Raw genomic sequence first — 24,264 nt, forward strand, 5'->3', positions numbered from 1 at the left:
TTTTGTCTTTTCTGATTTTTTCTGTTGTTTTTGTAGAGATTGCCTTCAGTTCTTTCCTTCTACAACCTGTAATGAGCGTTTCATTACCTGGGTCGTCTGGTTATTGAGAAGGTCTTGCTGGCCCCGCCCCCCGCCCCTGGACCCTCGGGGTCTCCAGCACCGCCATGAACGCCCCGGGGGAGCCGAGGCGCTCTGCCGGGACTCCTGGGCCCTGCGACGCTCGCCAGGAAGACCTTGGGCCCCCTGACGCTCCCCAGCCCGCCGAGGCGAGGAGGGTTGGAGCAAGACTTGCCTCTTAAATCCACCAGACTGGAATATTATGTGAATCGTAAATACCGTGAAGGCGCCGATCACGGAGTTTGTCGGATCCGGGATGGCAGGACGAAGGGCCGAAGGAGCGTGACAGATCATCCTGAGAAATGGAATGGTTTCCGGGGCAGAATCCATTTGTCTCTTCCCTTCTTGCTTCCCTTTTTGCTCTCTCTCTCTCTCTCTCTCTCTCTCTCTCTCTCTCTCTCTCTCTCTCTCTCTCTCTCTCTCTCTCTCTCTCTCTCTCTCTCTCTCTCTCTCTCTCTCTCTCTCTCTCTCTCTCTCTCTTAAACAATATAGTAGTAGTAGTAGTAATAGTAGTAGTAGCAGTAGTAGTAGTAGTAGAAAAAGTAGTTAGACCAAATCTGAGTACTGTTTCGTGTGTGTCAGGTCTTGATATGCCTTAACTACACATACCTAACCACGGCCCGGCGGACATAGAATCATAAGAGGGCAAAGGACGGAGCCTAAGAGTAATTACTGGGCTGCAAAGTTGGAACAGGGAAGGGAGGGCTGAGTTATCATTAGGCTGAAAGAGTGTCTGGGATGAAGGCAGGAAGAATGGAAAAAGAGGAGAGGAAGGAGGAACTGGGAGGGAGAAAAGGAAGAAGAGGAAGATAGAAAGGGGATTGAAGAAGGGAAGGAGGAAGAACAAGCAGTAGAAAACGGAGGGAATTTAGGAGGGAGAGAAGGACATTAAGAAACGAGAATGGGAAGGAATAATGGAGATGAACGGGAGGTAGAAAATGTGAGAGGGAGGGAAAAAGAGTAAGGTGAATGAGAAGCGAAGAAGAGAAGGAGCGGGAAGATAGAAAAGGGAATGAACAAGAGAGGGAAGAACGGGAAGTAGAAACAGGAGGGAACTTTGGAGGAAACGAGGAAGGAAAGGAATACTGGAGATGAACGGGAGGTGGATAATGTGAGAGAGAGGATGAGGAGTAAGGTGAATGAGAAACAGAGAAAAGAGAAGAAATGGGAAGAAACACAGGTGGAAGGGAAGGAGTAGAGAGAGAGGATTGGGAGTAAGGTGAATGAGAAACAGAAAAGAGAAGAAGAAATGGGAAGAAATACGACGTGGAAGGGAAGGAGTAGGGTGAGGATGCATTCAAAGGTATGATGAATTGGTGATTGGTGCGTGTGCGCGTGCGTGTGTGTGTGTGTGTGTGTGTGTGTGTGTGTGTGTGTGTGTGTGTGTGTGTGTGTGGACGCGCGCGCGATGAGTGTCTAATAATTCACTGGCCTACAAATTCTAACTTTTTTTCTAGTGACCTAAGTTTGAGACCTGTTTTGGGGTAATTTGGTGTCACTGAGTTTAAAAAAGACAATAGTTTTTTTCTATCACGTCAAGTTTTTTTTATCTATGGGCTGGTCCATAATGGCCCCAGCCATAGCTATAAGAGATATCACAGGTAATCATATATGTTGATATTTATTTTATCTATGTATTTAGACAGTTATTTATCTATCTAGACACACGCAAATATATAAATATATTGTATCTGTTAAAAGCGATGGTTGCTCTACACGAGTCTACAGTATGATCCTCATGAATGGAGACTCTTTATAGATAATTCAAAAGAGATTTTAAAATATGTATTACTCCTACTGGTCACTCTGTGCATTTAAAAGAGAATCCTGAACACGTTAAAACTGTATTAGACTTACTCAAGTTTGATTAACACAAATGGGTCATATGTGTGGATCTGAAAATGGTCAACTTTTTACTCGGCCAACAAGGAGGGCATACAAAATATCCGTGTTTCCTGTGTTTAAGGGACAGCCGAGCGAAAGACAAACTTTGGGAACAGAAACTCTGGCCAGTTAAAAAAAGAAAGTTTAACTGTTGGGAAGAAGAATATCATGCACCAACCCCTTGTTGAGAGAGAGAAAATCATCTTCCTAGCCCTTCATATTAAACTAGGACTAATGAAGCACTTTGTCGAAGCTCTTAATGTGTAGGGTGACTGTTTCAAATTCATATGTATACAACATTTCCTGGCCTAAGTTATGATAAAATAAAGGCTGGTGTTTTTGACGGGACACAAATGAGAAAGTTAATGAAATGCCAAAACTTCTCGAGCTCGATGACTGACGTAGGAAAAAGAGCTTGGGACTTATTGGTGGCTGTTGTGAAGGGATTTTTAGGGAGGAAAAAGGCAGCAAGCTACAAGGGTTGGTGGAGACATTGCTTGATAGCTCTCATCTTTTAGGCTGCAGCATGAGCATAAAGGTTCATTTCCTCTAGAGCCATCTCGATGATTTCCTGCTACTCTTGGAGACGTGAGCGATGAGCATGGCGAGCGCCTTCATCAAGATATCAAGGTTATGGGGGAGAGATATCAAGGCAGGTGGCACACACACATGTTGGAGTTAGACCTCATCTTGACTATGCGGTTCAGTTCTGGTCACCTTACTATAGAATGAATATCAAAATGTTAGAATCAGTGCAGAGGAGGATGACTAAGATGATTCAGGGGTTGAGAAACTTGCCATACGAGGAAAGACTCAAACAGTTAAACTTGCATTCTCTAGAAAGGCGAAGGGTGCGTGGAGACATGATCGAGGTTTATAAATGGATGAAGGGCTTTAATAAGGGAGACATTCATAAGGTTTTGTTGGTAAGAGAACCGGGTAGGAGACGAAGTAATGGGTTTAAACTGGATAAATTCAGATTCAACAGGGACATAGGCAAAAATTGGTTTACAAACAGGGTGGTGGATGAGTGAAATAGGCTTAGCAGTCATGTGGTGAGTGCCAATACAATTGTCACATTAAAAAATAGATTAGATAAATTCATGGACAGCGATATTAGGTGGGGTTAGATACACGGGAGCTTAGGTTCAAAGGAGCTGCCTCGTACAGGCCTACCGGCCTCTTGCAGACTCCTACGTTCTTATGTTCTTATGATGGCAGACTACTACTCAGAGTCCTTTCCTTGCCTCTATCTTCATCTTCTTGTCTCCTTTTCATCTCCTCACCTCCACCACACCTTCTTCCCCTCATCTCCTTCTCCTCACCTTCTTGTCTCCTTTTCATCTCCTTCTTGTCTCCTTTTCATCTCCTCACCTCTACCACACCTTCTTGTCACCTTTTCATCTCCTCACCTCTACCACACCATCTTGTCCTTTTCATCTCCTCCTCTACCACACCTTCTTGTCACCTTTTCATCTCCTCTACCACTACCTTCTTGTCTCCTTTTCATCTCCTCCTCTACCACACCTTCTTGTCACCTTTTCATCTCCTTCTCACCTTTCACCTCTACCACCTTCTTGTCACCTTTCATCTCCTCCTCTACCACACCTTCTTGTCACCTTTTCATCTCCTCACCTCTACCACACCTTCTTGTCTCCTTTTCATCTCCTCACCTCTACCACACCTTCTTGTCTCCTTTTCATCTCCTTCTTGTCACCTTTTCATCTCCTCACCTCTACCACACCTTCTTGTCTCCTTTTCATCTCCTTCTTGTCCTTTTCACCTTTTTCATCTCCTCCCTTCACTTCCTACACACCTTCTTGTCCTTTTCATCTCCTCACCTCTACCACCTTCTTATCCTTTTTCATCTCCTTCTCTTGCTTATCTCCTTTTCTCCTTCTTGTCACCTTGCCTTTTCATCTCCTCACCTCTACACACCTTCTTGTCTCCTTTTCATCTCCTCACCTATACCACACCTTCTTGTCTCCTTTCATCTCCTCACCTCTACCACACCTTCATGTCTCCTTTTCATCTCCTCACCTCTACCACACCTTCTTGTCACCTTTTGTCCTACATCTCCTCACACACTTGTCTCCTTTTGTCTCTCTCTACCACACCTTCTTGTCTCCTTTTCATCTCTCACCTCTACCACCTTCTCGTCTCCTTTTCATCTCCTCACCTCTACCAGACCTTCTTGTCACCTTTTCATCTCCTCACCTCTACCACACCTTCTTGTCACCTTTTCATCTCCTCTACCACACCTTCTTGTCTCCTTTTCATCTCCTCTACCACACCTTCACATACTCTCCTTTTCATCCCCACCTCTACCACCTTCTTGTCACCTTTTCATCTCCTACACACCTTCTTGTCTCCTTTTCTTTGCCATCCTCCTCTACCACACCTTCTTGTCACCTTTTCATCTCCTCTACCACACCTTCTTGTCTCCTTTTCATCTCCTCACCTCTACCACACCTTCTTGTCACCTTTTCAACTCCTCCACACCTTCTTGTCTCCTTTTCATCTCTCTCACCTCTACCACCTTCTTGTCACCTTTTCATCTCCTCTACCACACCTTCTTGTCTCCTTTTCATCTCCTCCACCTCTACCACACACACCTTCTTGTCACTTTCATCTCCTCACCTCTACCTTCTTGTCCCTTTCATCTCCTCACCTCTACCACACCTTCTTGTCACCTTTTCATCTCCTCACCTCTACCACCTTCTTGTCCTTTTCATCTCCTCACCTCTACCACACCTTCTTGTCACCTTTTCATCTCACCTCTACCACCTTCTTGTCACCTTTTCATCTCCTCCCCTCTACCACACCTTCTTGTCTCCTTTTCATCTCCTTCTTGTCATCTTTTCATCTCCTCACCTCTACCACACCTTCTTGTCACCTTTTCATCTCCTCTACCACACCTTCTTCTCACCTTTTCATCTCCTCACCTCCACCACAACTTCTTGTCACCTTTTCATCTCCTCTACCACACCTTCTTGTCACCTTTTCATCTCCTTCTTGTCACCTTTTCATCTCCTCTACCACCTTCTTGTCACCTTTCTCCTCACCTCTACCACACCTTCTTGTCTCCTTTTCATCTCCTCACCTCTACACACCTTCTTGTCACCTTTTCATCTCCTCCACCTCTACCACACCTTCTTGTCTCCTTTTCATCTCCTCCTCTACCACACCTTCTTGTCTCCTTTCATCTCCTCACCTCTACCTTCTTGTCACCTTTTCATCTCCTCCTACACACCTTCTTGTCCTTTCATCTCCTCCTCTACCACCTTCTTGTCACCTTTTCATCTCCTCTACCACACCTTCTTGTCTCCCTTTTCATCTCCTTCCTCTTTTCATCCTCCCCACCACACCTTCTTGTCACCTTTTCATCTCCTCCCCTCTACCACACCTTCTTCTCTCCTTTTCATCTCCTTGTCAATTTTCATCTCCTCACCTCTACCACACCTTCTTGTCACCTTTTCATCTCCTCACCTCTACCACACCTTCTTGTCACCTTTTCATCTCCTCACCTCTACCACACCTTCTTGTCTCCTTTTCATCTCCTTCTTTTCACATTTTCATCTCCTCACCACAACCACACCATCTTGTCACCTTTTCATCTCCTCACCTCTACCACACCTTCTTGTCACCTTTTCATCTCCCTCACCTCTACCACACCTTCTTGTCTCCTCGACCTTTTCATCTCTCCTCACCTCGACCACCTTCTTGTCACCTTTTCATCTCCTCACCTCTACCACACCTTCTTGTCACCTTTTCATCTCCTCACCTCTACCACACCTTCTTGTCACCTTTTCATCTCCTCACCTCTACCACACCTTCTTGTCTCCTTTTCATCTCCTTCTTGTCACCTTTTCATCTCCTCACCTCTACCACACCTTCTTGTCTCCTTTTCATCTCCTTCTTGTCATCTCCTCTCCTTTTCATCTCTCCTCTACCACACCTTCTTGTCACCTTTTCATCTCCTCACCTCTACCACACCTTCTTGTCTCCTTTTCATCTCCTTCTTGTCACCTTTTCATCTCCTCACCTCTACCACACCTTCTTGTCACCTTTTCATCTCCTCTACCACACCTTCTTGTCACCTTTTCATTTCCTCACCTCTACCACCTTCTTGTCTCCTTTTCATTTCCTCACCTCTACCCACCTTCTTGTCTCCTTTTCATCTCCTTCTTGTCACCTTTTCATCTCCTCACCTCTACCACCTTCTTGTCTCCTTTCATCTCCTTCTTGTCACCTTTTCATCTCCTCCTCCTACCACCTTCTTGTCTCCTTTTCATCTCCTCACCTCTACCACACCTTCTTGTCCTTTGCATCTCCTCACCTCTACCACACCTTCTTGTCACCTTTTCATCTCCTCACCACACCTTCTTGTCTCCTTTTCATCTCCTCACCTCTACCACACCTTCTTGTCTTTTCATCTCCTCTACCACACTTTCTTCTCACCATTTCATCTCCTCACCTCTACCACACCTTCTTGTCACCTTTTCATCTCCTCTACCACACCTTCTTGTCACCTTTTCATCTCCTTCTTGTCACCTTTTCATCTCCTCACCTTCTTGTCACCTTTTCATCTCCTCCTACCACACCTTCTTGTCATCTATTCATCCTCCTCTACCACCTTCTTGTCACCTTTTCATCCTCACCTCTACCACACCTTCTTGTCTGCCTCCTCCTCACCTCTACCACACCTTCTTGTCACCTTTTCATCTCCTCACCTCTACCACCTTCTTGTCTTCCTTTTCATCTCCTCCCTCTACCACACCTTCTTGTCTCCTTTTCATCTCCTTCTTGTCACCTTTTCATCTCCTCACCTCTACCACCTTCTTGTCCTTTTCATCTCCTCTACCACCTTCTTGTCGCCTTTTCATTCCTCCTCTACCACTTTCTTGTCACCTTTTCATCTCCTCTACCACACCTTCTTGTCACCTTTTCATCTCCTCCTACCACACCTTCTTGTCACCTTTTCATCTCCTTCTTGTCACCTTTTCATCTCCTCCTCTACCTTCTTGTCACCTTTTCATCTCCCTCACCTCAACCACACCTTCTTGTCACCTTTTCATCTCCACACCTCAACCACACCTTCTTGTCACCTTTTCATCTCCTCCTACCACACCTTCTTGTCTCCTTTTCATCTCCTCCACCTCTACCACACCTTCTTGTCACCTTTTCATCTCCTCTACCACACCTTCTTGTCCCTTTTCATCTCCTCCTCTACCACACCTTCTTGTCTTGCTTTTCATCTCCTCTACCACACCTTCTTGTCTCCTTTTCATCTCCTCTACCACACCTTCTTGTCACCTTTTCATCCTCTACCACCTTCTTGTCTCCTTTTCATCTCCTCCCCTCTACACCTTCTTGTCACCTTTTCATCTCCTCCACACCTCTACCTTCTTGTCTCCTTTTCATCTCCTCCTCTACCACCTTCTTGTCTCCTTTTCATCTCCTCTACCACCTTCTTGTCTCCTTTTCATCTCCTCACCTCTACCACACCTTCTTGTCACCTTTTCATCTCCTCACCTCTACCACACCTTCTTGTCACCTGTATAATCTCCTCACCTCTACCACACACCTTCTTGTCACCTTGCCTTCATCTCCTCACCTCTACCACACCTTCTGTGCCTTTCTCCCCTCACCTCTACCACCTTCTTGTCACCTTTTCATCCTCCTCTACCACATGCCTACGCCCTTTTCATCTCCTCCCCTCTACCACACCTTCTTGTCTCCTTTTCATCTCCTTCTTGTCACCTCATACTTTCATCTCCTCACCTCTACCCACACCTTCTTGTCACCTGCTTCATCTCCTCTACCACCTTCTTGTCACCTTTTCATCTCCTCACCTCCACCACAACTTCTTGTCACCTTTTCATCTCCTCTACCACACCTTCTTGTCACCTTTTCATCTCCTTCTTGTCACCTTTTCATCTCCTCTACCACACCTTCTTGTCACCTTTTCATCTCCTCACCTCTACCACACACCTTCTTACATCTCCTTTTCATCTCCTCACCTCTACTACCACACACCTTCTTGTCCCACCTTTTCATCTCCTCACCTCTACCACCTTCTTGTCTCCTTTTCATCTCCTCCTCTACCACACCTTCTTGTCTCCTTTTTCATCTCCTCCCTCTACCACCTTCTTGTCACCTTTCATCTCCTCCTCTACCACCTTCTTGTCTGCCTTTTCATCTCCTCCTCCTACCACTACACCTTCTTGTCTCCTTTTCATCTCCTCTCTACCACACCTTCTTGTCTCCCTTTCATCTCTTATCACCTTTTCCTTCTCTACCACATCCCTCACCTCTACCACACCTTCTTCTCTCCTTTCATCTCCTTGTCCAATTTCATCTCTCTCCACCTCTACCACACCTTCTTGTCACCCCTTTCTCATCTCCTCACCTCTACCACACCTTCTGTCACCTTTTTCATCTCCTCACCTCTACCACACCTTCTTGTCCTTTTCATCTCCTCTCTACCACACCTTCTTGTCTCCTTTTCATCCTCCCTCTACCACACCTTCTTGTCACCTTTTCATCTCTCTACCACACCTTCTTGTCCACCTTTTTCATCTCCCCTCCACCCCTCCTACCCACACCTTCTTGTCTGCCTTTTCATCTCCCTCTACCACACAGCTTCTTGTCACCTTTTCATCTCCTCCACCTCTACCACACCTTCTTGTCTGCTTTTCATCTCCTCTACCTTCTTGTCACCTTTTCATCTCCTCACCTCTACCACACCTTCTTGTCATCTATTCATCTCCTCTACCACACCTTCTTGTCACCTATTCAATCTCCTCACCTCTACCACACCTTCTTGTCTTTTCATCTCCTCACCTCTCCCACACCTTCTTGTCACCTTTTCATCTCCTTCTTACATCACCTTTTCATCTCCTCCACCTCTACCACCTTCTTGTCTGCCTTTTACCATCTCCTCTACCCACCTTCTTGTCACCTTTTCATCTCCTCACCTCTACCACCTTCTTGTCACCTTTTTCATCTCCTCTACCACACCTTCTTGTCACCTTTCATCCTCCTCACCTCTCACCCACACACACCTTCTTGTCATCCATTATTCATCTCTCCTCTACCACACCTTCTTGTGCACCTTTTTCATCTCCTCCTCTACCACACCTTCTTGTCACCTTTTTCATCTCCTCACCTTCTACCACCTTCTTGTCACCTTTTCATCTCCTCCACCTCTACCACACCTTCTTGTCTGCCTTTTCATCTCCTCCACCACACACCTTCTTGTCTCCTTTTCATCTCCTTCTTGTCACCTTTTCATCTCCTCCACCTCTACCACACCTTCTTGTCACCTTTTCATCTCCCCTCACCTCTACCACCTTCTTAACATCCTTTCACCTTGTCAACCTTTCATTTCCTCACCTCTACCACCTTTCTGTCACCTTTCATCTCCTCTACCACACACCTTCTTGTCACCTTTTCATCTCCTCTACCCACACCTTCTACAGCATCACCTTCTTGTCTTGTCACCTTTTGCATCTCCTCACCTCTACCCACACCTTCTTGTCACCTTTTCACTGTCTCCTCACCCTCTACCACACCTTCTTGTCTCCTTTTTCATCTCCTCACCCTCTACCACACCTTCTTGTCACCCTTTTCATCTCCTCTACCACACACCTTCTTGTCTCCTTTTCATCTCCTCACACCTCTACCACACTGCTTCTGTCCTTTCATCTCCTCTACCCACCTTCTTGTCTCCTTTGCTCATCTCCTCACCTCCTTACCACACCTTCTTGTCCACCCCTTTTCATCTCCTCCCTCTACCACACCTTCTTGTCTCCTTTTCATCTCCTCCTACTGCTTCCTTGTCCACCCTTTTCATCTCCTCTACCACACCTTCTTGTCTCCTTTTCATCCTCCACCTCTACCACACCTTCTTGTCACCTTTTCATCTCCTCTACCCTACACCTTCTTGTCTCTCTTTTCATCTCCCCTCACCTCTACCACACCTTCTTGTCACCCTTTTCATCCTCTCCCCTCTACCACCTTCTTGTCCTCCTTTGTCATCTCCTCACCTCTACCACACCCCCTTCTTGTCACCTTTTCATCTCTCCTCCCACCTCTACCACACCTTCTTGTCACCTTTTCATCTCCTCACCTCTACCACACCTTCTTGTCACCTTTTCATCTCCTCACCTACCTTTTTACCTTCTTGTCACCTTTTCATCTCCTGCCTCTACCACCACACCTTCTTGTCACCCCTTTCATCTCTCACCTCTACCACACCTTCTTGTCACCTTTTCATCCTCCTCACCTCCTACCACACCTTCTTGTCTCCTTTTCATCTCCCCTTGCTTGTCCATCTTTTTCATCCTCCTCACCTCTACCACACCTTCTTGTCACCTTTTCATCTCCTCTACCCACACCTTCTTCTCACCTTTTCATCTCCTCACCTCCTACAACTTCTTGTCACCTTTCCATCTCCTCCCCTACCCACCTTCTTGTCACCTTTTCATCTCCCTGTCTTGCTCACCTTTTCATCTCCTCTACCACACCTTCTTGTCACCTTTTCATCTCCTCCACACCTCTACCACACCTTCTTGTCTCCTTTCATCTCCTCACCTCTACCACCTTCTTGTCACCTTTTCATCTCCTCCACCTCTACCACACCTTCTTGTCTCCTTTTCATCTCCTCCACCCCCTCCACCTTCTTGTCTCCCTTTTCATCTCCTCACCTCTACCACACCTTCTTGTCACCTTTCCATCTCCCCTCCCACCCCTCTACCACACCTTCTTGTCACCTTTTCATCTCCTAACCTCTACCACACCTTCTTGTCACCTTTTCATCTCCTCTACCACCTTCTTGTCTCCTTTTCATCTCCACCCCATCACCTTTTCATCTCCTCTACCACACCTTCTTGTCACCTTTTCACTGTCTCCTCCACACACCTCCTACCACACCTTCTTCTCTCCTTTTCATCTCCTTGTATTTTCATCTCCCTCACCTCTACCACACCTTCTTGTCACCTTTTCATCTCCTCCTGCCTCCTACCACACACCTTCTTGTCACCTTTTCATCTCCTCCACCTCTACACACCTTGTCTTGTCATCCTCCTTCTTGTCACTTTCATCTCCTCACCTCCACCTTCTTGTCACCTTTTCATCTCCTCCTACCACACCTTCTTGTCACCTTTTCATCTCCTCACCTCTACCACCTTCTTGTCCTCCTTTTCATCTCCTCACCTCCTACCCACCTTCTTCACCTTTTTCATCTCCTCCTCTACCCACCTTCTTGTCACCCCTTTTCATCTCCTCACCTCTACCACACACCTTCTTGTCACCTTTTCATCTCCTCACCTCTACCACACACCTTCTTGTCTCCTTTTCATCTCCCTTCTTGTCACCTCTTCATCCTCACCTCCTACCCACACCTTGTCTCCTCCACCTTTACCACATCTCCTTCTTGTCACCTTTTCATCTCCCTCCCCACCTCTACCACACCTTCTTGTCACCTTTCATCTCCTTCTTGTCCTTTTCATCTCTCCTCCTATCTACCACCTGTCTTGTCTCCTTTTCATCCTCCCTTGTCCTGTATGTCTGTCATCTCCTCCCCACCTCTACCACACCTTCTTGCTTGTCACCTTTACTTTCATCTCCTCTACCTCTACCTTCTTGTGTCCTTTTCATCTCCTTCTTGTCACCTTTTCATCTTTCTCACCTCTACACACCTTCCCTATTTGTCCACGTCACCACCACCTTCTTGTCACCCTTTTCATCCTCCTCTACCACACCTTCTTGTCTCCTTCTCCTTCCTCCTTCACATCACCTTTTCATCTCCTCACCTCTACTACTGTTGCTGTCTTCACCTTTTCATCTCCTCTACTCTACACACCTTCTTGTCTCTTTTTCATCTCTTGTCCTTTCATCTCCCTCACCTCTACCACACCTTCTTGTCTCCTTTCATCTCTCTACCACACCTTCCCCATGTCTCTTTTCATCTCCCTCCACCTCTACCACACCTTCTTTGTCCTTGCCCTCATCTCCTCCTACCACACCTTCTTGTCACCTTTTGTCTCCTCACCTCTACACACCTTTTACATCTTGTCCCCTCATCTCCTCTACCACACACCTTCTTGTCTGCCTTTTCATCTCCTCACCTCTACCCACACCTTCTTTGTCTTTTCATCAACTCTATCAACTTCTGCAACATTCGTGGTCTTCGTTCCAATTTTTCATTTCTGTGGTGCATCATCTCTCCTCCTGTAAACCTCTTCTCTTCCTCACCCAGAAACACAGGTCTCGCTTGACTTACTGACAGTATCTCTACTCTGTTAATACTATCTCTCAAGAATTTCAATCCAATGGATGTTGTGTCTGCATGCAACGACATCTACAATATCTCGTGATGACCCTGAACTTCACAATTTTTCCATCATCTAGCTAAAGACTTCATTGTCACTATTGCTAAATAAATTTGTGCGGTTTATTTCTCAATTAACAACATCAGTATGTAAAATTCTTTGACCGCCCGAACACAGTGGAACACATCTTGACTCTGTCTCCCTTCATTTGAAAATCTCCATCTTAGGGAATTTCAATATTCCTAGCTTTGACTTACATCTTCTTTTCACTGACCAGCCTGAGTGAACAAGCCTACAACTTTGCTTTCCTCCAACGATCTAGAGCGATTGGTTCAGCACTGCATCCAACCTTACTGAGACAGGCCCAGCATACTAGACCTCTTCCTTACCTCTAATCCTTCTACTTGCTCTGTCAAACTGTTCTCTCCAGTTGAAACCTCCAATCACAACCTTATTTCTGTATCTGTCCTACTCGGCTCCTGTACACCCTCTGGACTCACCAGAGACGATGCTTCTGGCATTTTAGCTTCAGCTCGGTGGGACGACCTGAGGATGTACTTCTTATATTCACCGTGGAGTGATTACTGCTTTGGGAGAGACCCTCATGTGTGCCCAGCGCATCCTGAGTGGTGTCTCTGGGATGGGTACACATTCACGTACTTTCTCTACTCCTCATGCTAAAGAGTCTTGGTTTAATCACGCTTATTCTGGTTGCTGTCAGATAGAGGCAGCTCTGAATACACCAAGGCCTTCGCACTCCTGCAGCCATAATCTTTTATATTCTGCCCCGGAATCGTGCAATCCTAGTGTAGGCACCCAAACCTCTTCGCCAAATAGAAAATGTCAAAACCTTGCTTTTTACCAATTGCACCGGGACTACTGGCACCTAGCAAAATATATCCTCCAATTTCCTTCTTCATCTTTCCCTCCTCTGCCCCAACCTGGCAGCAGCACCGCCGTCTCATCTGTCTTCACTTCAGACTCTTTCTCAAACTTTTATTAAAGCCCTCTGAACGATTCTGGGCATATTCCTCCTTCTCATCTCCTCCTGACTCCTTTATGCCCCTGTTGTGGATTCTTAAGAACGATGCTCTATGCCCCACTCTGGCCTCAACTCTCAGAAGGCTTTACGGACCTGATGGTGCACTCTATTGTCTTTAACAACTGTGCCTCGTGCTGACACTGCCTGGTCAAACTCTTTCGCCTCTGCCTGTCAGCATCTACCATTCTTTCACTACTGGGTACGCCTTCATACAGTCCTCTATGCCTAAAGGGTGACCGTTTCCAATCCTTTAAACTACCCGCCCTGTTGCTTTTACTTTCCCTGTCTATCTAAAGCTTTTTGAATCAATCGGCGGAAGATTCATGCCTTCTCTGACCTTCTATCTGATTGCCAATATGGGTTCCGCAGAGAGCGTTCTATAGCGATCTTCTTACTCTCTTAACTAATTCTTGGTCATCCTCTTAGCCGTTCAGTGAAACTTTCTCTGTTGCGCCTAGACATATCCAGCTTTCGATAGAGTCTAGCACAAGTCTTCTTTCTAACTTCGCCACTCTTTCCAGTTCTATCTTCTCTCTGTTCCTTTATCTCCAGTTTTCCTTTCCGGAAGTTCTATCTCACTGTTTTTTTATTTTTATTTACAGCAAGGAGACAGTTCAGGCACAAAAAAAGCAAACGGTAATAAAAAAAAGCCCGCCTCTGCTCACAAAAGAATCCAAGGGTGGCCGAGATGGGTCAGTTTCGGGAGGAGGAGTGTCCTGATACCTCCCTCTTGAAAAAGTTCAAGAAATGGTAGATGGTCACTGTTTTTCCCTAGACCTATCAACAGTGGTGTTCCGCAGGGCTCTGTCCTATCACCCACTCTCTTCCTGTTATTCATCAATGATCTTCTTTCCATAACAAACTGTCCTATTCATTCATACGGCGACGACTCCACTCTGCATTATTCAATTTCTTTCAACAGAAGACCTTCTCGACAGGAATTTTAAGACTCCAGGCTGGAAGCTGTAGAACGCTTAACCTCCGACCTTGCTATCATTTCCGATTCGGGTAAAATGAACCTTGTGTCCTTCAATGCCTCAAAAACCCAATTTTCCCACCTATCAACTTGACACAATCTTCCAAACACCTATCCCCTATTCTTCAACAACACTCAGCTGTCATCATCTTCAACACTAAATATCCTCGGTCTGCCCTTAGCTCAAAATCTTAAATGGAAACTTTACATCTCCTCTCACTAAATCAGCTTCCTCGAGGTTGGGCGCTCTGTATCGTTTCCGCCAATTCTTCTCCCCCACACAGATGCTATCCATTTATAGGGGCCTTGTCCACCCTTGTATGGAGTATGCATCTCGCGTGAGAGGGTGGTTCGATTCGCACAGCTCTCCTGGACTGAGTGGAGTCTAAGGCTCTTCGTCTCATCAGCTCTCCTCCTCTTACTGACAACCTTCTACCTCTTAAATTCCGCCGCCATGTTGCCTCTCTTTCTATCTTCTATCGATATTTTCATGCTGACTGCTCTTCTGAACTTGCTAACTGCATCCCTTCCCCGCTTCCGCGGCCCCGCTGCACACGACTCATCCTTATACTGCTCATCCCTATGCTGTCCAAACCCCTTGTGTAAGAGTTAACAAGCATCTTCATTCTTTCATCCCCTTTACTGGTAAACTCTGGAACAGTCTTCCTTTGTCTGTATATCCTCCTGTCTATGACTTGACCTTTTTCAAGAAAAGTGTATTAGGACACCTCTCCACCCGAAATTGACCTCTCTTTTGGCTACTCTTTACTTTTATCTTTTATGGGAGCGGCGAGTAGCGGGCTTTTTTTTTTGTACTCTTTTTGTTGCCCTTGAGCCGTGTCCTTTGATGTAACAAACAAACAAACAAACAAACAAATAAGTGTAGGATAAGGCTGGGGAAAAAGAGTATTGAGTTTAAATATTTAAGGACACTTTTATATACGCATGTACATAGCTGGGCGTCATCGCGATAAGTTATCGCGATACTTTATCGCTGATAACAAAATCGGGTTATCGGCCATCCGCTACTTATTTAAATATATATCGGTATCTTCGTTACTTTTGTAACCAAACTAGCGATAAGGCCCGGGCGCCCGGTGTTGTATGAAAAAACTTCGGGGTATGAAATATCTTCGGTGAAGAGATTTCATACTTAGATCATCAACATTAAAACACTGGGTTATTTTTTTATGTTAGACTCAAAAATCAATATATCAAAGGGAAAAATCATTTAACTTTGCCCAAAAAATGATTATTCACTGCCTCAAATTTGATATTCCATATTCGTTTGTATGAGCATGCCATGGTATTGAAGGCACCCGGTGTTGTGTTATTTGGTGTCTATCTTATCAAAGTTGGCTCTTTTGTTTACAAACATTGGTCTCTCGTGAACTACGCATGTTCAGACCAGTAAGCGTAGCCCTGTACAGTCTGACAAAGCTTTTTAACGTATTAAGAGTTGCTGGAAGGCTGAATCAGACATACAGTACCACCATCCTCGCTGTTTCTAGAACGACACTCTGTACATATAAATACAACACGTACAGTGTCGTTCTAGAAACAGCGAGGATGGTGGTAGTGGTACTCTATGTCTGATTCAGCCTTCCAGCGACTCTCAATTACGGTTAAAAAGCTTTGTGAGACTATACAGGTCTACGCTTGCTGGTCTGAGCATGCGCAGTTCACGAGAGACCAGTGTTTGTAAACAAAAGCGCCAGCTTTTGACGGTGGGGACGCCAAATAACACAATACCGGTTCAGGCGTTTGTAGTATTACCGTCCATAGGTACGTGTCAACGTGTGGTTTTCAGGTTTTGTAAGTTTTCTAAAATACAGATAATGAAAATTTGAATTCATCTATGTTTTTTTTTATTTGAAATATCAATATAGTATCGTTTTCGTCTATCGGACTTATCGCTAACTAGTATCGGAATTGTGAATTTGTATCGGGTATTGGGTATCAGTTATCGCCTATATTTGTGTCTCCAGTTAACGAATATCGGTTATCACCGATAAGGTTTTCCATTATCAGTTACCGGTTATCGGGAATAAGGTTTTCTGTTATCGTGCCCAGCTATGCGCTTGTAGGTATGGAAGGTGAGGTGAGGGAAAGAGCAGGGAAGGGCAGATAAGTAGTAGTGTGTTGGGGAGAGTTATGAGAGGAAACAGTATGAGCATTGGGGTACAGAAGTGAACAGGTAACAGTATTATCCTGCCAACTCTGTCATATGGATCAGAGACATGGAATGTAGCACAACGATCAAGAATACGGGCAGTGGACATGAGTTATACAAGAGGTGCATGTAGTGGGTCAGGATGGGATGGAGAAGTAATGAAAGTGTATGAAGGAAAAGAGAGAGGGAGGGACGGGTACCTAGGAGGGACGCGTAATGTACGTGTATGTAAATATAATATATAATAAATATAAATATAGTATGATTTAATTTAATCAGCCATGGGGGTGCGTAACAGCAGGAGAGGTATTAAAGGGTACAATAGGCGAAAAAGTTTGGGCAGCACTGCTCTAAAATATCAAAGATTTCTGTGTGTGTGTGTGTGTGTGTGTGTGTGTGTGTGTGAGAGAGAGAGAGAGAGAGAGAGAGAGAGAGAGAGAGAGAGAGAGAGAGAGAGAGAGAGAGAGAGAGAGAGAGAGAGAGAGAGAGAGAGAGAGAGAGAGAGAGAGAGAGAGAGAGAGAGAGAGAGAGAGAGAGAGAGAGAGAGAGAGAGAGAGAGAGAGAGAGATTTTACATAGATTTCCATAGAAAATTAGACCACACAGACCCATGGTCCAGAATAGGTGGTCTGTCCTTAAACCTAAGTGATTTTACATTAATCCGATGGCTCCAAAACGTTGCATTTCAACTCTAGTTAATATTAAGTTGAAGGAAGTGACGGTCGAGTTTGTTTTTAAAGGAGTCAATCATGTCGCACTGGACCACTGAAGGCGGGAGCTTATTCCATTTTCGCACTACAACGTTGGTGAAGAAAAATTAGGTTCAGTCTGAATTTACTTGTCTACATTTGAGTTTTATGCCATTGCTCCTCGTTCGCAAAGTGTCATCGATCACAAACAATATTGAGAGAGAGAGAGAGAGAGAGAGAGAGAGAGAGAGAGAGAGAGAGAGAGAGAGAGAGAGAGAGAGAGAGAGAGAGAGAGAGAGAGAGAGAGAGAGAGAGAGAGAGATACACTGCCTCTTTCTTTCCAACAGGACAAGGAGCGCGCGGCGACTCCAATCATTCTTGACGTAAGTACAGAATCAATATTTTCACTTTTTTTAAGTACTGCTTTTATGACTTGGGACTTCAGGTCTCCTGGGCCAAGACCAAGGTACAGGTGTTTGGAGGCTTGCTACATGAAGCAGTACAGTCTGTTCATGCGTGTGGCGAGGACAGTGAGATCGCGGAAAAGTTCACATATCTTGGTAGAGTAGTTCAAAACAACGGTGAGTCTCGCCAGAAAGTTTTATGGCTGATCGGCCTGGCCCACGGTGTTATGGACTCGCTCAGCGCGAGTGTATGGCGTTGACGACACCTGTGTACATAGAAGGACAAAGCTCCCAATCTTCCAGTCCTTTGTGCTCCCTGTCATTTCCTAAGGCTGTGAGACATGAATTGTAGAGTGGTCGAGTGGGTGAAGCGTGGTGCGCTGAGACGGTTTGGACACGTGATGAGCATGGAGGAGAATGAATTTGTGGAGTTTATGAGGGAAGGATTGAGGGAAGAGGTGTCAGGGAGAGCCCACCTGTGAAGCGGATCAGTAGGGTGAGCGAGTACTGGAGCAAGATTAGGAAGTAGCAGGATGGAGTGTGCCGAGAGGGAGTGCCAGAACAGGGAGACACTTCTGCCGCGGCCACCCCCTGGAGGGAACAGGGCGTCGGAGATACAGATAGAACAGATAGACGATATGAAATTATTTATGAAATTGTGTTAGAGGGAACAAAACGCTGCTGACAATAGGGAAATGCAATAGTGGACGTGGTGCTGCTGTCAGTTCTGGTGCAGATGTCCTGGACGTAATAATAATAATAATAATAATAATAATAATAATAATAATAATAATAATAATAATAATAATAATAATAATAATAATAATAATAATAATAATAATAATAAACGGCTTATTGCATGAAGTACCCGGCAGCCCTAGAGCTGAAAATATACATCAGTGGATGATAAAATGAAATGAATGGGACAAATGAACAAAGTAGCATGATTGAAAATAAAAAGGAAAATAGAAATAACAATAATAGCAATAATCATAGTAAAGATAATAATAATAATCATGATAATAATAATGATAATAATAATAGTAATCATAATCCTAATAATATTCATAATAATAATAATGATGATGGCATCTTTTTTTTTTTTTTTTTTTTTACAGCAAAGGAGACAGCTCAAGGGCACACAAAAAGCAAACACCAACAAAAAAAAAGCCCGCTACTCACTGCTCCCAAAAAGAATCCAAAGAGGTGGCCGAAAGATAGGTCAGTTTCGGGAGGAGAGGTGTCCTGATACCCTCCTCTTGAAAGAGTTTAAGTCGTAGGCAGGAGGAAATACAGATGAAGGAAGAGTGTTCCAGAGTTTACCAGCGTGAGGGATGAAAGAGTGAAGATGCTGATTAACTCTTGCATAAGGGGTTTGGACAGTATAGGGATGAGCATGAGTAGAAAGTCGAGTGCAGCGGGGCCGCGGGAGGGGGGGAGGCATGCAGTTAGCAAGCTCAGAAGAGCAGTCAGCGTGGAAATATCGATAGAAGATAGAAAGAGAGGCAACATTGCGGCGGAATTTAAGAGGTAGAAGACTATCAGTATGAGGAGGAGAGCTGATGAGACGAAGAGCCTTAGCCTCCACTCTGTCCAGAAGAGCTGTGTGAGTGGAGCCCCCCCACACATGAGATGCATACTCCATACGAGGGCGGACAAGGCCCCTGTATATGGACAGCAACTGTGCAGGGGAGAAGAACTGGCGGAGACGGTACAGAACGCCCAGCCTCGAGGAAGCTGATTTAGTAAGAGATGAGATATGAAGTCTCCAGTTGATTTTGAGTTAAGGATAGACCGAGAATGTTTAGTGTTGAGGAAGGTGATAGCTGGGTGTTGTCAAAGAATAGGGGATAGTTGTTTGGAAGATTGTGTCGAGTGGATAGGTGGAGAAACTGTGTTTTTGAGGCGTTGAAGGACACCAGGTTCTTCTTGCCCCAATCGGAAATAATAGTAAGGTCTGAGGCTAAGCGTTCTGCAGCCTCACGCCTTGAGTAGTTAAGATCCTGAAGGGTGGGTCTTCTATTAAAAGAAGTGGAATAATGCAGAGTGGAATCATCGGCGTAGGAATGTATAGGACAGTTCGTTTGGAAAGAAGATCATCAATGAACAACAGAAAAGAGTGGAGATAGGACAGAACCCTGTGGGACACCACTGTTAATAGATTTAGGGGAAGAACAGTGACCGTCTACCACGGCAGAAATAGAACGGTCAGAGAGGAAACTGGAGATAAAGGTACAGAGAGAAGGATAGAAACCGTAGGAGGGTAGTTTAGAAAGCAAAGATTTGTGCCAGACCCTATCAAAAGCTTTTGATATGTCCAGCGCAATAGCAAAAGCTTCACCGAAACGGCTAGGAGAGGATGACCAAGAGTCAGTTAAGAAGGCTAGGAGATCACCAGTAGAACGCCCCTTGCGGAACCCATACTGGCGATCAGATAGAAGGTCAGAAGTGGAAAGGTGCTTTTGAATCTTCCGGTTAAGGATTGATTCAAAAGCTTTAGATAGACAAGAAAGTAAAGCAATAGGTCGGTAGTTTGAGGGATTGGAGCGGTCACCCTTCTTAGGTACAGGCTGTATGAAGGCATACTTCCAGCAAGAAGGAAAGGTAGATGTTGACAGGTAGAAGCGAAAGAGTTTGACCAGGCAGGGTGACAGCACGGAGGCACAGTTTTTAAGGACAATAGGAGGCACTCCATCAGGTCCATAAGCCTTCTGAGGATTCAGGCCAGAGAGGGCATAGAAAACATCATTTTGAAGAATCTTTATAACAGGCATAAAGGAGTCAGAGGGGGGATGAGTAGGAGGAATATGCCCAGAATCGTCCAGAGTGGAGTTTTTAGAAAAGGTTTGAGAGAAGAGTTCAGCCTTAGAGATAGATGAGACGGCAGTGTTGCCGTCAGGACTGAGGAGTGGAGGGAAAGATGAAGAAGTGAAGTTGGAGGAGATGTTTTTGGCTAGATGCCAGAAGTCACGGGAAGAGTTAGAGAAAGCAAGGTTTTGGCATTTTCTATTAATGAAAGAATTTTTGGTTAGTCGGAGAATAGATTTGGCACGATTTCGGGCAGAAATGTAAAGTTCATAATTAGCATTAGTTTGAAGGCTCTGGTACCTTTTGTGAGCTACCTCTCTATCATTGACAGCACGAGAACAAGCGTGATTAAACCAAGGCTTTTTTGCGTGAGGAGTAGAGAAAGAACGAGGAATGTATGCCTCCATTCCAGAGACAATCACCTCTGTGATGCGCTGAGCACACACAGAGGGGTCTCTATCCTGGAAGCAATAATCATTCCACGGGAAATCGGAAAAGTACATCCTCAGGTCGTCCCACCGAGCTGAAGCAAAATGCCAGAAGCATCGCCTCTTCGGTGGGTCCAGAGGGTGTACAGAGCGATAGGACAGGATGCAGAAATAAGATTGTGATCGGAGGAGCCCAACGGAGAGAACAGTTTGACAGAATAAGCAGAAGGGTTTGAGGTAAGGAAGAGGTCTAGAATGTTGGGCCGATCTCCAAGACGGTCGGGAATACGTGTAGGGTGCTGGACCAACTGCTCTAGGTCGTTGAGGATAGCAAAGTTGTAGGCTTGTTCACCAGGATGGTCAGTGAAAGAGGATGAAAGCCAAAGCTGGTGGTGAACATTGAAATCTCCTAAGATGGAGATTTCAGCGAAGGGAGAGTGGGTCAAGATGTGCTCCACTTTAGAATTCAAATAGTCAAAGAATTTTACATAGTTGGTAGAGTTAGGTGAGAGATAAACAGCACAGATGTATTTAGTAATAGATTGACAGTGAAGTCATAACCAGATGGTGGAAAATTCAGAAGAGTCAAGGTCGTGGGTACGAGAGCAAGTGATGTCGTTGCGCACGTAGGCGCAACATCCAGCTTTGGATTGAAATTTAGGATAGAGATAGTAGGAGGGAACAGAGTAGAGATTGCTGTCAGTAGCCTCGGAAACCTGTGTTTCGGTAAGGAAGAGAAGGTGAGGTTTAGAGGAGGAGAGATGATGTTCCACAGAATGAAAATTAGAGCGAAGACCGCGAATGTTGCAGAAATTGAGAAGAAAGAGGTTCGAGGAGTTATCAAGACACCTCTCGGGTCGGCAGCCAGAAGGGAGTCCTCCTTGGGAATTTGGTCCCCAGTCGGGGACTCCGAGGCTTGGTGAATGTGCGCCATTTTGAAATTTTAATTTTGGGAAAAGGTGTATATGTTGTGTGAATGTAGTGTGGTGTGGATAAAGAGAGGATCTGTCTTTAGAGAGCATGCTGAACTACTCTCCGGTGTTGGTGAGACAATAGGGAAACGGTTAGTGAGGACATGGGAAGGGTCTTTGGAGGGCTTCAGCTCCCTTCTCACCTCCCATATATACCTCACCGGGAGTGGCTTGCGCCCGTTCGGTAGATGTCTTCCTACCTACTCCAGCCGTCCTTACATCTGTAATATATGGCAACATTAAAAACATGCAGCGCGCTGAGCGTGTCATCAGTACTTTTCAGTATGTGGTTGTACCTGTGTCTCCGTGGTTATGTTCCCTTGTGTGTGCGGGGGAAGGGGGGCATGCATGCGCTCTTGCCTGCTTTTATTGCCTATTTGCATACCTTTACATACATAGAATCTAGAGTCAGTGTTGATAGGTGGTCTTCTGGACAGCATGTGGGTACCTATAGGCCACTCGACGGTGGCTGAAAAATCCCAGCTTGTGGCACCGGACGGGGCACGAACCCTCGTCGTCCTGGACGCGGCGCCATCACGCTAACCACTAAGCCGCCGCCATCCCGGACTTTACTGACTAGATTACCTTGAGTTGCTCTAACAAGGTGTTACGTGTTATTTAGTCGAGTTGGTTCAGTAACCATGTGACTTAGGTATTTATCCTCGAAAATATCAAGCATTCTGTGTGTGTGTGTGTGTGTGTGTGTGTGTGAGAGAGAGAGAGAGAGAGAGAGAGAGAGAGAGAGAGAGAGAGAGAGAGATACACTGCCTCTTTCTTTCCAACAGGACGAGGAGCGTGCGGCGACTCCAATCATTCTTGACGTAAGTACAGAATCAATATTTTCACTTTTGTTAAGTACTGCTTTTATGACTTGGGGCTTCAGGTCTCCTGGGCCAAGACCAAGGTACAGGTGTTTGGAGGTTTGCTACATGAAGCAGTACAGTCTGTTCATGCTTGTGGCGAGGACACTGAGATCGCGGAAAAGCTCACGGGTCGTCGCCAAGAACACCTATTTGACAAGGCTTTTTATGACCCTGGTGGTAGTTTGACCCTTCTTCTGTACCCTGAGCCTAAGAACACTCATTAGAGCCTGATTGATATCCCCCTTTGACCTTTAGAAATAGCTGATGTGAGAAGGGAAAGTGTCTTGTTATACCAGCTCACATATCTTGGTAGAGTAGTTCAGAACAACGGTGAGTCTCGCCAGGAAGTCTTGCGGCTGATCGGCTTGGCCCACGGTGTTATGGACTCGCTCAGCAGGAGTGTCTGGCGTTGCTGATGCTTGTGTAGAAGGATAAAGCTCCCGATCTTCCAGTCCCTTGTGCTCCCTGTCTTTCTCTAAGGCTGTGAGACATGGACACTGAACAGTAACTTGAAGAGGCGGATAGATACCTTCAGTAATAAGTGAATCGCTGGAATGACTTATTTTGTGTCCAACCGGCGACTGCTCCGTGACACTGATTCGACATATATTAGCCGCATAGTCCGTCAACGCCAACTCCAGCTATACATGCATGTGGCACGCTGCCCAGAAGCCGACCTGCTCATCGGGTTGTTTTTGTACGAGACAACCCTGAGTGGAGGAGGTCAAGGGGACGTCCAGAGTTCATGGTTTGAGCAAATCGACAGATCTTTCCAGGAGGTGCTTCGGATGGAAAGGCGGCCTGCAGGAGACTTGAACGGAGGGACCCCGGGACTTGGCGTCGTAGGGAACGCGCCCCCAGGCGTATGCCACCATTTCTTGATTGAACGATCTGTTACTTCGGCAAGGGCTGCCTCTGCTACTTTGCTCCTACGAACTCTTGTTCCTTTGACTGCTACATCGACAACGTTTTTCCTTTTCTTCTCTATGGTTCTGTTCTTTATTGCTCCTGTTTCTTGGTGTGGCCTGATGGTCGGCTCCAGCCCATTATGGCGCAGGCGAGTGTTTATAGTGGCGCCATCATGCACGGGAGCTTAGGTTCAATGGAGCTGCCTTATATAGGCCTACCGGCCTCTTACAGACTCCTACGTTCTTATGTTCTTATGTACTACTACTAATACTAGTATTGCTGCTGCTGCTATTACTACTACTACTACTACTACTACTACTACTACTACTACTGCTACTGCTTTTACTGCTATTATTACTACTACTACTACTACTTCTATTACTACTACTACTGCTACTACTACTATTACTACTATTACTACTGCAACTGCTACTATTACTACTACTACTACTACTACTACTACTACTACTACCATAGCTGGGCACGATAACAGAAAACCTTATTCTCGATAACCGATAACTGATAATGAAAAACCTTAACGGCGATAACCGATATTCGTTAACTAGAGACACAAATATAGGCGATAACCGATAACCGATACCCGATATAAATCCACAATTCCGATACTAGCTAGTGATAAGTCCGATAGGCGAAAACGATACTA

General features: G+C 45.4%; 1 protein-coding gene across 1 annotated transcript in view; it reads left to right on the forward strand.

The window, feature by feature from the left end:
- The first annotated feature begins 17,568 nt into the window (after positions 1–17,568).
- Positions 17,569–24,264, forward strand: part of LOC126992158 (blastula protease 10-like) — a 45,144-nt gene continuing 38,448 nt past the window's right edge. The window contains exons 1-2 of the mRNA XM_050850814.1: positions 17,569–17,600; positions 22,614–22,649. The gene's annotated coding sequence lies outside the window, so the exon portion shown is untranslated. The remainder of the gene's footprint in view (positions 17,601–22,613; positions 22,650–24,264) is intronic.

This window comes from Eriocheir sinensis, unplaced genomic scaffold (assembly GCF_024679095.1).
Source record: "Eriocheir sinensis breed Jianghai 21 unplaced genomic scaffold, ASM2467909v1 Scaffold409, whole genome shotgun sequence".
NCBI classification, from domain to species: domain Eukaryota; kingdom Metazoa; phylum Arthropoda; class Malacostraca; order Decapoda; family Varunidae; genus Eriocheir; species Eriocheir sinensis.